The sequence below is a fragment of the Acanthochromis polyacanthus genome, chromosome 14, assembly GCF_021347895.1.
Source record: "Acanthochromis polyacanthus isolate Apoly-LR-REF ecotype Palm Island chromosome 14, KAUST_Apoly_ChrSc, whole genome shotgun sequence".
Classification (NCBI taxonomy): domain Eukaryota; kingdom Metazoa; phylum Chordata; class Actinopteri; family Pomacentridae; genus Acanthochromis; species Acanthochromis polyacanthus.
The window spans coordinates 13537237-13553483 of NC_067126.1; the positions used below are offsets into that span (position 1 = coordinate 13537237).

The 16247-nt window shown below is 39.5% G+C and overlaps 1 protein-coding gene across 3 annotated transcripts in view; it reads right to left on the reverse strand.

Annotated features, from left to right (window-relative positions):
• Nucleotides 1-16247, reverse strand: part of slc49a4 (solute carrier family 49 member 4) — a 184890-nt gene that overhangs the window by 166995 nt on the left and 1648 nt on the right. The gene's annotated exons all lie outside the window — the stretch shown is intronic.

Sequence of the window (16247 nt, forward strand, 5' to 3'; positions counted from 1 at the left end):
CAGAAAGTTGTACAGCCCTGATGGAAAATCAAACTGTCCATTACCTCATGAAAACAACACCCACACTTCAACTCACCAACAAAATAGACTATTAAATAGTTAAATCAAAATCCTTAATCCAGCTTCAGCCCAATTGTGACAGAGGTGGTTTGTGAGTGTGTGTCAGTGACACACACAGAGTCACAGACTGACTGTGGATGCAGTGATACCTTGATTTGAAGAAATCTCTGTTGGAAGCTGCTCGTCTTTCTCACTCTGGACATCCCTGCTCTCTGCTGCTTTTTTTTTCCTTTGAAATGAAAAAGTTTTCAGTGTTTTGAGTCCTTTTCATTGTTCTCTCCCTGTTACTGTCTGCCCCTGAAGGAATCATGCATATTGGTTGGTTAGGCTTCTTCAAGTAAAAAAATACAAATAAATAAATAAATAAAGCACACAAGCTTGGTATCAGAATAAATGACATTATCAACTCATGGTATAGCTTCCCCTAAAACAACCCTCTAAAACATTTAATTCAAACAAAGATTTGTAAACAAGACAGCTTGGGGTTTCATTAATGTTTTTTTTATTTCCCAACTTTAACCAGCTCAGGCTCATGTTTCCTTTAAGCTGCAAGACATTATGTTAAGCTAGCGCGCTAACTCGCTAATGCTAGCGAGTTAGCGCTAGCTCGCTAATGCTAGCACTAAATCCAAACAACTCACGAGTCAACTCAATTTCAACCTTTTTTAAAACCTTTTTTAAGCTGCAAGACATTATGTTAAGCTAGCGCGCTAACGCGCTAATGCTAGCGAGCTAGCGCTAGCTCGCTAATGCTAGCACGAGATCCAAACAACTCACGAGTCAACTCAATTTCAACCTTTTTTAAACTTTAAACACTACATGTTGCAAATGACTGTTTACTCACCTTCTTTTGCTGATGAACAGTCCCAGTCTTCTTGTATTTTAGCTTTCCAGTTCTGCATCTCCAGGTAGATCAAGTGACTGACAGCTCTGTGAGGGGGGCCAGCAGGGTGCCTGGCACTTCCGGTGCGCCAATGACGTCAGGGTTTGTGTATAAAATGGCGGGTCATTGTGTATGTTTTCCCGCAAATGTGTATAACTTGCAATGTCTTTTTCAGCCACTGGTGGTCGCTGTCGGACACACACGTCTTGGTCTCATAAACCCATCCTGCTATATGAAACCAATATGTGTGAATGTCTCTGAGGCAGGGTGTGGGCCATATCAGTAAAACAACTATATTAACTGATAACACAAGACACTATATAATGACACATGTATTTATAATTACTTGCATTATTATTATTCAATAATTACAACAGTATAAAATTTTAGGTTTATGAGACCATCAAAATTGGTTCCATAACCCGATTGGTCTTGTAATGCTGGTGAGTAAACCTGAAAATTGGTTTCATATACCATGTTTGCCTACTCACTCGCACACACACACACACACACACACACACACACACACACACACACACACACACACAGACACACACACACACACACACACACACACACCATTTTACCGCCAGCTGCTGCGGGTGGGGGCACGGGGAACGGGGAGAGAGGCGGAGGGAGGCAGAGGACAGGAGAGAGCGGGCCAACAAGGGTTCGGCAGACTCGTTATTCTCCGCTACTCTATGATGATTGGTTGAAATTGCACCACTACACTGCTGCATCGTGTTGTCAGGCATGAGTATTGCACGTTAACATTTCTAACAGCACTCACAGATGTCTGCGGTTTTTTGAGTAGTTTAATGAGGCGGAGTGTACCAGCGTATTTTGATGTCAAATTGCGTACCTGCTACGCAAAATGCGTACAGGTTGGCAGGTCTGCAGTATAACTTCTCTCCATAAATAACCACATCTTTTGAACTACTGCAAACAGGTTGCAGAAATGATCTAGTGTTATCTTGCAATATTTGAAAACGGTATATTTGTTTAACTGTAAAGCACTTTGTGCACTTCAAGGGCACACACACACCAGAAGTAGGTGGCTGCCTGATTCTGGAATTCCGCCAATGTAATTCAATGGGAAACGAGCGGATTCCTCCTCCTGCAACTTTTACCTTTGGCAGGAGGAGGAGTGCACTCATTTCCCATTGAAATGCAATGGCGGAATCCCAGAATCAGGCAGCCACTTACCTCTGGTGTGTGTGTGCCCTAAAGAGATAGTTCACCAGTTTACTTGACATGTTAAGGATTGCAAAGTGTGTATTTAAAAGAGCTTGTATTTTATTTTTCTATTTTATACGATCACAGACTGTTGTTATTTGAAGATGTTTGTCAAGTTTACTTGAAATTTTATAGATTGTATTTGTTTAAAGTGTGTATTTAAAAGAGCTTGTATTGTTTGGGACCAATAAAACTGACACTTTGTATATCTTTGCTTCTGTGTCATTTATAAACGCTTTATAAAGCATAGATAGTCCTCACTTTAGATGGGCTCACGGAATATACTTAACTAATGAGTAGTAACCACATTAACAAGTTATTCATTGAGTATGAATATGTGTTTGTAAATCATATACTAACACAGTTGCTAACCCTTTATAAAGTATTAACAACTGAGGTTATCAATGAGCAACAAAACATTTTTAACTGGATTTATTAAGTGCTTAGTAATGCATAATAAATGCCATACAGATCATGAATTCATGATTAATTAAGCACGTATAACCCTAACCCTAACCCTAGTTACAAATGATGAGTTTATGATGAATTAAGCACTTTACTAATGTTTAACTAATGCTTAATAATGTGTTAGTTGAACATTTAAAACTGTCTTTACTAATGCTTTGTAATGCATTACTAATGGTGAATTCATGATGAGTTCATGAGGATCTAAGGATTAACTAATGCTTAAATTATGCTGAACCAATGCTTAACTAATGCTTAATAGTGTATAGTTATTATAAAGTGTTACCCTATTGGTGGTAGTAATAGCAATGCCACTACTTCGAGTAGTAGTGGTAATACACTAACTACTGCTGCTGATACTGTCACTGCGAGCCCGATCTCACGAGGATTCGTGAAACTGTCACGTAAGTTTTAGTTTCGGTTTCGTGCGCACCAACACGATTTCGTCATGTTTTTCGTGCCGCTCACCACGAAATGCGCACCAATGTATTTTAAACGGCGGACTTTTCGTGCCACTCAGAACGTATTTCAAAAGAATGTGTATATTATATTTTTAATGTAAAACCGTGGCGAATCCAACGCTATATTTTGCATGACATCGTTCCTAAACATAACCCTAACCATAACCATAACCATAACCTAACCATAAGCCGGTGGTACACTTACCAATTTGCATAGGAATTTCAAGAATGTCCGGCGGCCGGCGGCCGCAAACGCGATCACACAAGCAGTATACGCCGATGGACAGCTTAGATCGTCATGAATCCGCCGGTATAAACCACTTTCAGATGTGATTACCACAGCGAAAAACATTTCGTGGTGAGCGGCACGAAAAACATGACGAAATCGTGTTGGTGCGCACGAAACCGAAACTAAAACTTACGTGACAGTTTCACGAATCCCCGTGAGACCGGGTTGTCACTGCTCCTACAACTTGTAATACTATTACAAATGCTGATACTACATCTATGACTCCAACAGCTATTTATACTACTACCGCTGCTTGTACTTTTAGTATTACTACTACTGCTTGTACAACTATACTACGGCTACTACTAATCATCTGGTATTTGGTTGTAAAGCTGTTAGCTTGCGTTAGTGTTTTGCTAGTGGCTAACTAGCTAGCGCTCATAGACTGGAAGCTCTCAACAAGATTTAATAATGAAAAAAGAGCCAAAAACTATTCTTACCTGTGGAAAGTTATTCCAAGATTCCTTGTCTTGATCGTCCGACGTAGTGTGCAACTGTATGCAGCACAATGAGAAGGCACGCTTCTTGTTTTAGTTTTCGTGCTATTGACATCAATGGAAAACACTGAAACTTTGGCCCCACTAGCTTAGTGTCTCCGTAGGCACGCCGCTCAGAGGGGCATGTCGTATTTACTCTTCTATACATATCTATGACACACACACCGAGAGGGAAAATTTTCTCGCGTGAGAATCTCCGGAGAAAAAACACATGTCGATGGTGTTATGACCGGCTCTGGATGTCGCAACAAAGGAGGAAATGCACAGAGGGTTTTAGTGAAACAAAAGATCATTTATTTATGAAGAAACATAACAGGGGGATGTGGTAGTTGGAATCAGTGGTGTGTCTGAGGGTGTGTGGTGGTAGTGGAGAATGCGTAGTGCATGTTGTCAGTGTAAAACAAAACCGAATTCTACCAAAGACCCATGGCTGGCTAGAGATGTGGAGTAGATAGGGGAGGCAGCAAACAGTGGCAAAGCAGAGCAGAGCCAGAGAATGGCAGAGCAGCCGAGCAGCAGAGACACCTCTGGCTCAGTCAGCTGGCTTATATAGCTTGATGCATTCCCCAGGTGTGGCTAGTTAATTGACGATAGCTCAGCCCAGCTGGAGACCTGCAAGCAGAGCAGTAAAAGACCAAGGCCCTGGGGCAGTACCAATGGTAAATGCAAAAAACTCTTCTGAAATTGTAATAAACATCCCAGAGCTCTACATCTCACAACTACTACTAACATAACAGTGAGCAGCAGTAAAACATAGTGGAGTAAACATTAGCAGGAGCTCTGCTAACTGGTATTACCTCCCGACATGTCTGTGAGTTACCCTCAGGAGTCAATTTATGTGCCGCGCCGCTGTGTAATCAAACAAACCAGAAAGATGAAGCATTGACAAGTCTCACTTTAAACTTGTCGATAGTGCAGATTTTGAACTTTCTACTAGTTTTTGAATCGTGTCGATCGGCCAAATAAAACCAGAGTTATGATCAATAATAAATGCTGTACTTTTGAGCGAACTTTGGGCGAGCGCGTTTCGTGCGTCAGTGTATGGTGAACGGCTAAACAGGAGATTCTGTGAAGCCCTCTGTTGTTGACACAAAAACAATCAGAGAAACATGGGAGTGACGTCTGAAAAACAAACAGCTTTGAGACTCCCAGCTGGGAGCAACTGGGACAAAGACAAAGCCACTTGGAGCGGCTGGGGGATGGGATAGAGATGCTCTGACTGGAAACGGCTGCACAGAGACGCTCCCAGTGAGAGCGACTCTGTTACTAGTAAGAAAGTGGGATATTTTAGAAATACACAGAGGAGAGATGGCCAAAGTGTAGATTTGGAACTTTCTATAATTTTTTTTAGTCGGGATAGTTACAACTCTTTGGGACAGTAGCTCTCAGCTCTGCTCTGAGAGCAAGCACGTCCTTCACTGGCTTTGGCCACAGATCACTCTCTCTGCCAGACACAGAGAAGACACAAGATGCACAGAAATGAAGACTTTGCTTCAGATGTAATATTATAATAACAACAATAATAATAATAACAATAATAATAATATTCTAGCAATGGACAACACCAGGACCCCAGATTCTCCCCATGGTCCTAAAGCCTGTTCTATTGTTTTTGCCATTGACAGTGATGGACAGAAAAAGTTTTTTGGAGTGGCACAAATTCATTTATGAAAAATTGTATTGTGACTCCTGATGATTTTGTAAATAGTTGTGCAAAATTTCCTGCATTTTAGTGCAAATAGTGGTATATAACTGTGTTGACTGCTAAATTTGCACAATATTTTATGACAATTTATATTTGCATTCTAAGTTCTGAAAAGGAGTTGTTACACATGCTTATGGTGTCCACAGTAAGAAAAAATCGAACTTTTTCAGGCGCTGGCTATCTGGGATGCAGAGGCTGATGGTGGAACCAGGACAGAGCTCGGGGGCGCAGGTGGGGAGTCAAGGAGGGGATCCGGAGGGGAGGCCCGGTGCAGAAGAGGTCCAAGGCAGAACATGGCAGGCAGAGGTCCGGACAGCTGGAGTTGGTGTGTCGAGTACAACAATCTGGCAAAGAGTGGAGGGATGAACCAGTCTTTTATTGCCACAGGTGTAATCACAGGAATGAGTTCCAGCTGTCCAGACTCCAGGAAAGCGGCTGATTGTCTGAGTGGAGGCAGCCATGAGACTGCACTCCACTCAGTGCAGCGCTGGAGGGAGAGAGAGAGAGAGAGAGGGAAGGAGGGAGAGTGGGAGAGAGGGAGAGAAAGGGGGGGAGACAGATGGGAAAAGGGTTTTGGGATGTCAGGTGGGAGAGACGGGGGTGAGGAAGGAGCCCTGACAGATGTATCAAGTTTCTGTTCAATGACTGAGACCTGCAGTCAAAAATCTTGGGGTGACATTTAGGGCTGTGACAACGAATCGATAAAAATTGATTATTAAAAGGGTTGGCAATGAATTTCATTATCGATTCGTTTTGTTTTTTAAAAAAAGACAAAAACACCACCTGCAGAGCGAGTTGAACGGAGCGAGGTGGAGGTAGAGCAGAGGCAGTATTTTCAAAAGAAAAGTAAATTCAATGAAACATTAGCAACACGGAGAAAACAGTTCGGCCGAAGTCCTCAAAAGTGTGGAAGTAGACTTGGATTTCAAGAGAGTCGGTGAGATCGCGAGATGCTGTGAGATCATGAGATTCAGCGAGAGTGACGAAATTCAACATGGCGGCCCCCAGCTGCGAGATTAGAATTTTAAAAAGTCACTGTTTTTTAGACTTATTCATACTAAAAATAACAACCTAACTCAGTAGCCTTCTCAAGATTGCAGTAGTGCTCACAGTGGAGGACCTTGAGAGCTTTTTTGATGACAACCTTGTCCGGTGCACCATGGAAGACGCCAAATCCGCTCCATTCACCAAGAACCCGAACAAGAGGAAGAAAGCAGACTGCTCGACAGAGACACAAGACTTGAAGACCACGGATATCCAGGTAAGTGTTCTCGAGTCAATGAACAAAAAGCTCGATGTCCTTGGTTTGCTTCACCAGGAGATTAAGGACCTGAAAGCAAGCCTGGAGTTCACCCACCAGCAGATAGAGGACCTGCAGAGGGACAACACCGAACTCCGGTCCACGCTGACAGCTGTCACTTCAGAGGTAAATACACTCAAAAAAGAAAACAAAACCCTGAGGGAGACGGTCCTGGACATCCAGTCGAGGAGCATGCGGGACAACCTGATCTTCTCTGGCATCCCTGAGTGCACACCGGATAACCCAGAGACCCTTGTTAAAAAACTTTATGATATCGGCACTTAAAATCCCTGTAGAAACTGTTAAAAACATCACTTTCCACCGTGTCCACCGGCTCGGACCCCGAGGAGGAAACCGTCACCGACCGATCATTGCAAAGTTCGAGCACTTCCAGCAGAAAGTTCTCGTAAGAAGCAGAGGATGGGAGCTGAAAGGCACGTCATACGGGATGAACGACCAGTTTCCCAGGGAAATCAACGAGAAGCACAAAGTATTATACCCCATCATGAAAGAACACAGGCAGAAGGGTAAACGGACTGCACTGGTTGTGGACAAATTGTACATAGATGGGCAGCTATTTCGGGAACCCTCCATTGAAACTCTTTTGTCCCCTGGGCCATCAGACTGTACAACTCATCACTGAGGGGGGGGGGGGGGGGGGGGGCATAGTCACAGTCATAGTCACATTAGGGCCTATGTGATTATTACTGTAGATTGTCCATGCACCTTTGGTGGGTCGGTATAACTTATGTTTTCCTACTACCTGTCAAGCCACTTTCATCACTACACTCACTTTAATTTTATACTTCTGTGCCTTGGAATGTATAAATACTGTATATCATATTTTAATTTCAGTTTTATATACTAATCTCGACTGTTAATGTTACTAACCTGCTTTATGTTATTTTATGTAAGGCTGCTGAACACTTAATTTCCCTCGGGATTAATAAAGTATCTATCTATTACTCCCTGGCTCTTCTAAAAAAACAAAACAATTACAATAATAATGATAATAATAAGGCTTAATGCTTAATATATCACTTAGTAATTTATGCTAGAAAACGTAATCAAAAAAAAAATAACACAAGTGTAAATGTCTCACTCTCCTAATCTACACTCCCCACTGGAGAACCCTCTCCTATCTCTCTCTCTCTCTGTCTGTCTCTCTCTCTCTCTCTCTCTCTCTCTCTCTGTATGTCTCCCTTTACCCCTCTCCCCTTTTCACAAACTCATCCCCCACACTCATTATAAAACATGTTTTATAATGTGTTTGTTGTTAGTTTTTCAGGCAATGATGTGCTATTATATAATGTATATATAGAATCTGACTTGATGTATACATCTCTCTCCAACACCTACAACTCACAGACAGCAACAGACAGCTCACAAGGACACACAGATGTTATATACAGTCGTGGTCAAAAGTTTTCATACACTTGTAAAGAACATAATGTCATGGCTCTCTTGAGTTTCTAGTTATTTCTACAACTCTGATTTTTCTCTGATAGAATGATTGGAACAGATACTTCTTTGTCACAAAAAAACATTCATGAAGTTTGGTTCTTTTAAGACTTTATTATGGGTTAACAGAAAAAGTGACCAAATCTGCTAAATAAGGGAGAGAGTGGGCATCCCTGTCTTGTTCCCCTGTCTTGAGTTTAAACAATGAGAATAAGTGCAGACAAAAAAGAAAAAAAAGTGTGGGAGTAATTCACATTTCACAAAACAAAAACATGCGTAACATGCAAGCTTTGCAAAAGTGATATGAGATGGCACAGGAGCACCACAATGATGATACAGCACCTGAAACGCAACATGTCACCTATGAGGATGAAGGGAGCTCAACAGCAGGGTAAGTCACTATATTAACCTACGTTTGTTCCATTTCAAAGCGAAGAAACGTAATGTTAGTCTCTCTGGTAGCTCGCCTGATGCTAGCGATATCTTGTTAGCAGATTAATGACAGTCATACGACATGTGCGTGTGCGTATGATACTTTTTATTTCACTTTAATCAGCTTAAGCATGGTTTGACTACGCTTAATACATAACTGTAAGTTGCCCACAGTGGTGATAATAATTTAAAGATTGAGCCTCAAGTTTGAATTTTCTGACAAAGTCTGAGTGAAGACACTGAATTACATTTAGACAGGAGTTAAAGTAAGTTATTACATCTCTCTCTTGATAGATCGATAGATGGATGGATAGATAGATAGATAGATAGATAGATAGATAGATAGATAGATAGATAGATAGATAGATAGATAGATAGATAGATAGATAGATAGATAGATAGATAGATAGATAGATATTCTGTGTGTGCTTTGTGTTTTGCTCTTTGAGTTTAACCTAATACTGCAAATAAAATAAGATAATTATTGAATTATTGTAAATTGTGCTATAATACATCTATATACTATACTACCTTTCTCATTTTATCAACAGCAAAAAAAATGACAGGCTTCATGATGAGAAAGACATCATGTACACCACAGCAAGCTGCTGTTTTGACTGATCATCACTGATATGATGAGGCCTGTGTCAATAGATGAAGAAAAAGGCTTCACTACAATGATCTTATTTGCTCTGTCAGTCCAAATCTTCCATTTCTGAATAAAGAGGCCAAAATTATAAATGTTTGTTTTAATCCGATTAATCTAAAAAATAATCGACCAATTAATCAATTATTAAAATATGTGTTAGTTGCAGCCCTAATATATGTATATGTCTCTGTGTGTGTGTGTGTGTGTGTGTGTGTGTGTGTGTGTGTGTGTGTGTGTGTGTGTGTGTGTGTGTGTGTGTGTGCGTGTGTGCGTGTGCGTTTGCATGCATGCGTGCACTTTGCTTTGCTCTTTGGGCTATGTACTTGCCTTAACCAAATACTGCAAATAAAACAAGATAATTATTGAGTTGTTCTAATTTGTGCTTATAATACATACTCATACTATACTATCTTTCTCATTTCATGAACAGCAAAAAATGACAGGCTTCATGATGAGAAAGCTGCACCCAGGCTTTGGAACAAACTCCCCCTCCACATGTGCACCATCACTGACCTAGGTCTTTTTAAATCAAAACTCAAAACTTTTCTGTTTAAAATTACTTTTAATACCTAGCGGCACGATGACATTTTAATACTTTTATTTATTTTTAGTGCTGTTTTTTTTCTGCTTATTGTTTTCTTATATATTTTACAGGCTGCACAATGGGCGGTGGTTAGCACTTTTGCCTTGCAGCTAGATGTTCTCCCTATGCATGCATGGGTTTTCTCCGGGTACTCCGGTTTCCTCCCACAGTCCAAAAATGTGCTAAGGTTAATTGATTATTCTAAATTTGCCCGTAGGTTTGAGTGCGAGTGTGATTGTTTGTCCTGTTTTAAGATACTGTGTTGTATTAAGTTATTCTCTTGTTTTGCACTGTGAAGCACTTTAGTCACCCTTTCATCTGTCATAAAGGGCTATGGAAATAAACTTTGATTGATTGAAAATGTGGGGAAATTGGCAGATGGAAAATGGCACTAATAGAGTGAACAAGGTTGAAGTCAACACCCTTGAATTACAATGAAAAAAATCTTTTACTGCAGCTGCTAATGGTTATTTTGATTATCAATAAACCTGTTAGTTTAATGGGACAAGGTCAAGGAGAAGTCTTACTAAGTATAAATACATTTTCAATCTATAATGATCATACAAAAGAGAAAAAAGCAAACTTTCACATTTCAGAAACATTTGGTACATTGACCATTATAAATTTCCTAAACAAGTAATCAACAAAATTGTAAGTTATTCATTTTCTGCTGTCTGATCATAGCAGATCTGTTTATTTTTACGTCATGCAAATTTTCGAGGACAAAGGAACACCCTTCAGTTCAGCACAACACAGTTTAAACAACTCTACTTGCAACTCTCTCACAGCCAAACCAACACACTCTAAAAAAGGAGTCCTGTTGCATTAGACATTCATTACTTTTAGCTACATGTACCCAGCAGTCTGGTAACTGAGTGGATGTGACCGGTGATACAGACCATGAAAGAGCACAACAGGAATTCCACAGTTCCTTATTTAATACCGTCTGTGTGACGCCATTAGTACGAACAAAGTGCCTTTCTTTACCAACTTGGAAGTTTCCATTTTTAGTTTCATCCACAAAACACCCATTTAAAAATTCACCACTTCCCTGTTCTTCTTCTTCCACGCGAGTGATCATTATCTGCTTTGACGAACAGCCTAGACCTGTCAAATAGGGCTGAGTTTGACTTGTACTTTATTGACGGTGGAAGGGAAAGTCCCCACTTGTCAATATGGTCCAGTGGTGCGTGCTGCATTCTTTAAATGTCAAGCGAGCATGGATGAAGTCAGTCATTTGTCTCTGCACTGTGCTCTGTTGCATCAAATACTGACATGACTAGGAACAGGTACTGACAGGAACTTATCGTTCAATTCCTTGGCGGATGTTACTTTTCTGCCAAGATCATCAGCTTTTAATAAAGAATAAACACAAAGGGTTTCACCCGATAGCCATGCAGTTAGGGTGAATACTACATGGGTGCAAATGTTTTGTGCCTCCAGTTTGATTATTGGCAGAGGGCAATTTGCTGCATGTAATTCCCCTGCTCTCTCCAGTATCGCTGTTAAATAAACTTCTGTTACGATTTACTTTCTGTTACATTCCATCCATCCGTCCCCTCACCGTCATACGTTATGAACCAAACCAAATATCCGAAACTCAGACAGGGTTTCTGCAGATATCAACCAGTCAAATTTAATGTTTTTCAATGCCATTTTAATGCTATACTGTAAAAATTTTAATGCCACGACCGTGAACTCAACAAATTACACTTTTTTTTGTAAAAGATGATTTTTCTATGAAAACTGTCCCTACATTTCATGATTTCTGAATACAGAAACCAGACCTGACCACTCATGGGCTGCAGTCATTCTCTGAAATACACATTATTTTTTGCCATTTTTGCTGGAATTTGCATTTCCCACTTCTCCTCCACCTGGTCCAGCCTGCTGGTGACTTTAGCCCTCCTGTTGTCCTCATTTACGGGCACCAAAAATATTGTTTTGTTGTCTGAAAAAAAGCCAAAAATTCAGCAAAAAAAATCCTGAGTCTTAAAATTTGCAAAACCTTTATGAAGAAAATGTCAATAATTCTTTAAAAGTTTACCTTAAAAGTTTTGTTTAAAAAAAATAAAGAAATCCCCCAAATTCAGCAAGAAAATTCTTGTAAATATTTTCAAAAAATTTGTAAAAATTAGGGCTGGAATCCGTGTATGGTTCGCTCATTCGTTTGTCCACTGTTTTTGTGTTTTTCAGTTTTTAAAACCTTAATGTAGAAATGTACTATTTAACTAATGAAAAAACCACAGAGTTGGATTTTTGCTCGAGCTTTTTAACCCGAAATACAAAATATGGCTGTTGTTTTAATTTGTTGCAACACCTGAAGTCACCATGGAAGAATAGTTTAGAGATGGTCTGGATCATAGATATGTACATATCTATGGTTTCCGTCTCCAGATGTTTCACCGGCAGATTCGTCACGATCAGACCTGGATTTACGTGAAATTAAGATACCAGATAAAGAAGACTGTTTCACTCTGTTTCGTTTACTCCATATTAAACAGTGGACAATATCGTTTCTCAGTGAACTTTATTCAACATTGTGCATAGGCAAACATATGCTACTGCAGTAGGGCTGGACCTGAATATCCGAATATTCGTTCGCTACGACAGTATCCGGATATTAATGTTGGTATCCGAATATTCGCCAATATTCGTACATTCAGTGGTCTTTCAGTTGTTTATCCATGTAAATATTACCTACAGACAGTAAAAAGAAATGTGCAGGTTGAATCAAAAATACGTATTTTTATGAACGGTGAGAGGACACAATGGAATCCAAAGATAAAATTAGAGACCACAGTCTAACTTGTGTAACCGATCTGTCCTATAAACATCCCGCTTCATCCACAGAGATCTTTGTCATTCTGCCAGGTGTTTAACATCTGGTGATTGTTTAGGAAACACGCCCAGGTTAACTGGAGATAGTCACAACTTAACACAGGCTGCCTGGTTAATAACGAGTCAGAAAACTAATTATTGTCTCACCAAGAAAACCCACAACATAGAAGCATGTCCACCGCTGTGTTAGTCTGAGTTCAGTGGAACAGATCCAGAGCAGAACTTTAGGTTTAACTTGGGTTTGTTCTCAGAAACACTCATAGCCTCAGCAGCAGAACATCAGAACAACAGGCAGCAGAACATCAGCTGGATCTGATAAAATACATCTGAACAACAGGCAGCAGAACATTAGCTGGACTTGATAAAATACATCAGAACAAACTGAGACCACATTATCAAAAGTAGTCACTCAGAAAACAGTAACAACACGTTCAGTCCTCCCTCCTAACCATCATTTCAGAGCACGTTTACCACTGACAATATTAAATAAAAATGGAAGTAAAGGAGCCTGATCTGGTGAAAACAAACAATAGTTTATTCATCCTACAGTGAGCTATGAGCACTTACTGGATGTACTGAAGTACAGTCACATCTGAACATTACAGCTACAGATATTCCTGTTGGACACTGAAGTGATCATGCTGCCATATTTATATATTTCTGTGTACTCCGATTGGATAGATTAGGAGCACGTCATTAAATCAAAAATCCTCTCACCTTACTTGATTTTTTTTGTTTGTTTCACCAGCACATTTCTTTTTACTGTCTGTTGGTGATATTTACATGGATATAGACTTTGCTAAGTAGTGATGCCGACATTTATCAGTGAAGTTTTATCTATTATCTTTATTTCATACACAGCCAGGTCTGGTCGGGACAAATCTGCGACGAAACTATCACCAGTTAACCTAATTACCAGTTAAACTGGAACAGGTCGGAATCGACAGAGTTCTTCAAATTTCAACACTTAAAAATCCTTCCTTGGACTATTAAAGGAATTTTGTTCACACTGAGATAATGAGTTCTCAGTGTGATGCGTCTACTCCCTCTAAATAAGACAAACATGTCTTTGCTGTTTTCAGAATACGTGGTGTAGAGTTTGGGACAGAAAAGTGAAGTCAAATGAATTCTGACTTTGATTTCCCGTTCAGCTGGGAGCTTCCAAATGGAAAAATGCTCTTTTTTGTCTTTTAAACCGTAAAATTGGTAAAAACACAGCGTTTTTTTACTTCTCTATTTTTCATTTTTCAAATTTCATTTTTAAACAAAAAAAAACAAAATGATTATTTGTTTAGTCTAATTTTATTTTGAAACGGAAAAACGACTGAGCGAACCATATACGGACTGGCTTAGTTTTTTTTAGTTTAGTCTTTATTTAAGGGACAATGTACAGAAACATTAAGCTCACATGAGTCAGAGATGTGCTGCACCAGATTATAGCTTAATAGCTAGTTTCCATCTGCAGTCCCTATAACATTAATAAATAACAATGCTAATACAATAAAAAAATAAGAAAACAATAAAATAAAACTCACACTTCTCACTACTGTCAGACCTTCACAATCAGACAGTTAACACGTCCAATTCCATAACCTGAATATCGGAATATTCAAATATTCAGTCGTGACGGTGGTATCCGGATATTAATTTTGAGATCTGAATATTTGGAAATTCGCTGGATTGTGGTTGATTTTTTGTGAATGCTCTTAAGAAACATTTTTAACATTCCTTTTTCCCCCTCCAAAAAATGTTCAAAAATTTCCCAAAAATGTTGAAAATGTGGATATCAGAAGTTTCACTGTGAATTTTTTATTTATTTTTTTTCACATTTTCAAATTTTAAAACAAGTCAGTTTTGACCTGCAGGACGACACGAGGGTTAAAAACATGCAGTTTTTGGCAATTATACCCAACCGGCTGCAACAGTTATCGCAATGGTTCGGCATGTTTACGCAGATGCACATATCTGATGAATCGCAGTTTATAATTATATATCATTATATTATTATTGTCAAATATTTTCTTGAAAACTGCAAAAAGAATTTTTAATGCCACTGAGAATCAAATTTAATGATTTTTAATGCAATTTAAGGCCTTAATTTTCACAAAATCAATTTAATGACTATTAATGCTTTTTAATGCCCTGCAGAAACCCTGCAGAAACCCCAGGGCAACAGAGGCCTTGAAAGGTCAAAAAGCACACATGCACCTGCCATTTTGATTCCACATAAGTAGGTATACCTTTGTGAGGACGTAAACAGGTAGCATGAGCACTTTTTTCACTGGTGTTTAATTATGCTTGAGTGAAGCTCAAAACGTTGCAGTTGCTCCAGCAGACAACTAGGTGTCTGCTGGAGGTGTGCTGAGCCTCTCTTGTACTGATGTGCTTTAGTGATTTACCAAGAAACAAATTATAACAAAACGACATATAATATTATAAGTATTATATTTCACACAGTACTGCATGTGTTAAGTGACAAAAAAACCCAGTGACCTATATTTCAGAGAATTTCGGGCAGCCAGTCGCTGCAAGCAGAACATACAAACTTTACAACCTCACACTTAAATGGGTGGATAAGCTCTTTGTGGTACATTCTGCAACAACATATACTTTATCTGTATGTCACTCACTCGCCACATTATGCAAGCTTACTACTTAAGCATCACATATGACTTCATTTCAAAATACTGTTAGATAGCAACTACTGTGTTGTTGATCATCTACAGTTTCTACCCTCAGGGAGGGCAAACTCTTACCAAAAGGTCAAGCATTTTCCTCAATGACAGGTTGGAGCGGAGCCACTGTGTGCATGTGTTCGCCTACAAGCGTGTATCGCGCAGAGTAATAGTTTAAGGCTGTTGCAACCTCTGAAAGTACTATTGGGTTTAAAACAAGGTTACGCCATTGCTTAATACAATTTGTGAATACTGAATGAGTTCCTCCTAATTTGATAAATGAGCCAGTCGCACACTTTGCTGCAAGCTGGGTATAAAGTTGAGCGTTCATTAAAAAGGTCTGAGGGGAATGTATAGCTAGTTTATTGTCCTGTATACAGTCTTGTCAGAATTAATTTTACACCACAAGTATATAGGATATGATGACATTTCAGTAAATTAGAGAAGAGAAACACCCAGAACTTCTAATTGCTGATGAATCAGGATCACAAGGTAGAGTTATGCAATTTCTAGGCAAGATTTTGCTCGTCTTCTTTAATTCATCACCAGTCTGGTTGCTGTGATGAGATGTTGTTATTGCATCGTTACTGTGGCTATCATCTGACAGTACAGCCCGGGCACTAAGGACTTTGTGTGAGTCAGGTGATGCAGAGGAACTGGTTAGGTGAAGTGCTCTGTGACTCAACAGCTCAAGTAGAGAGGCTTCTTCA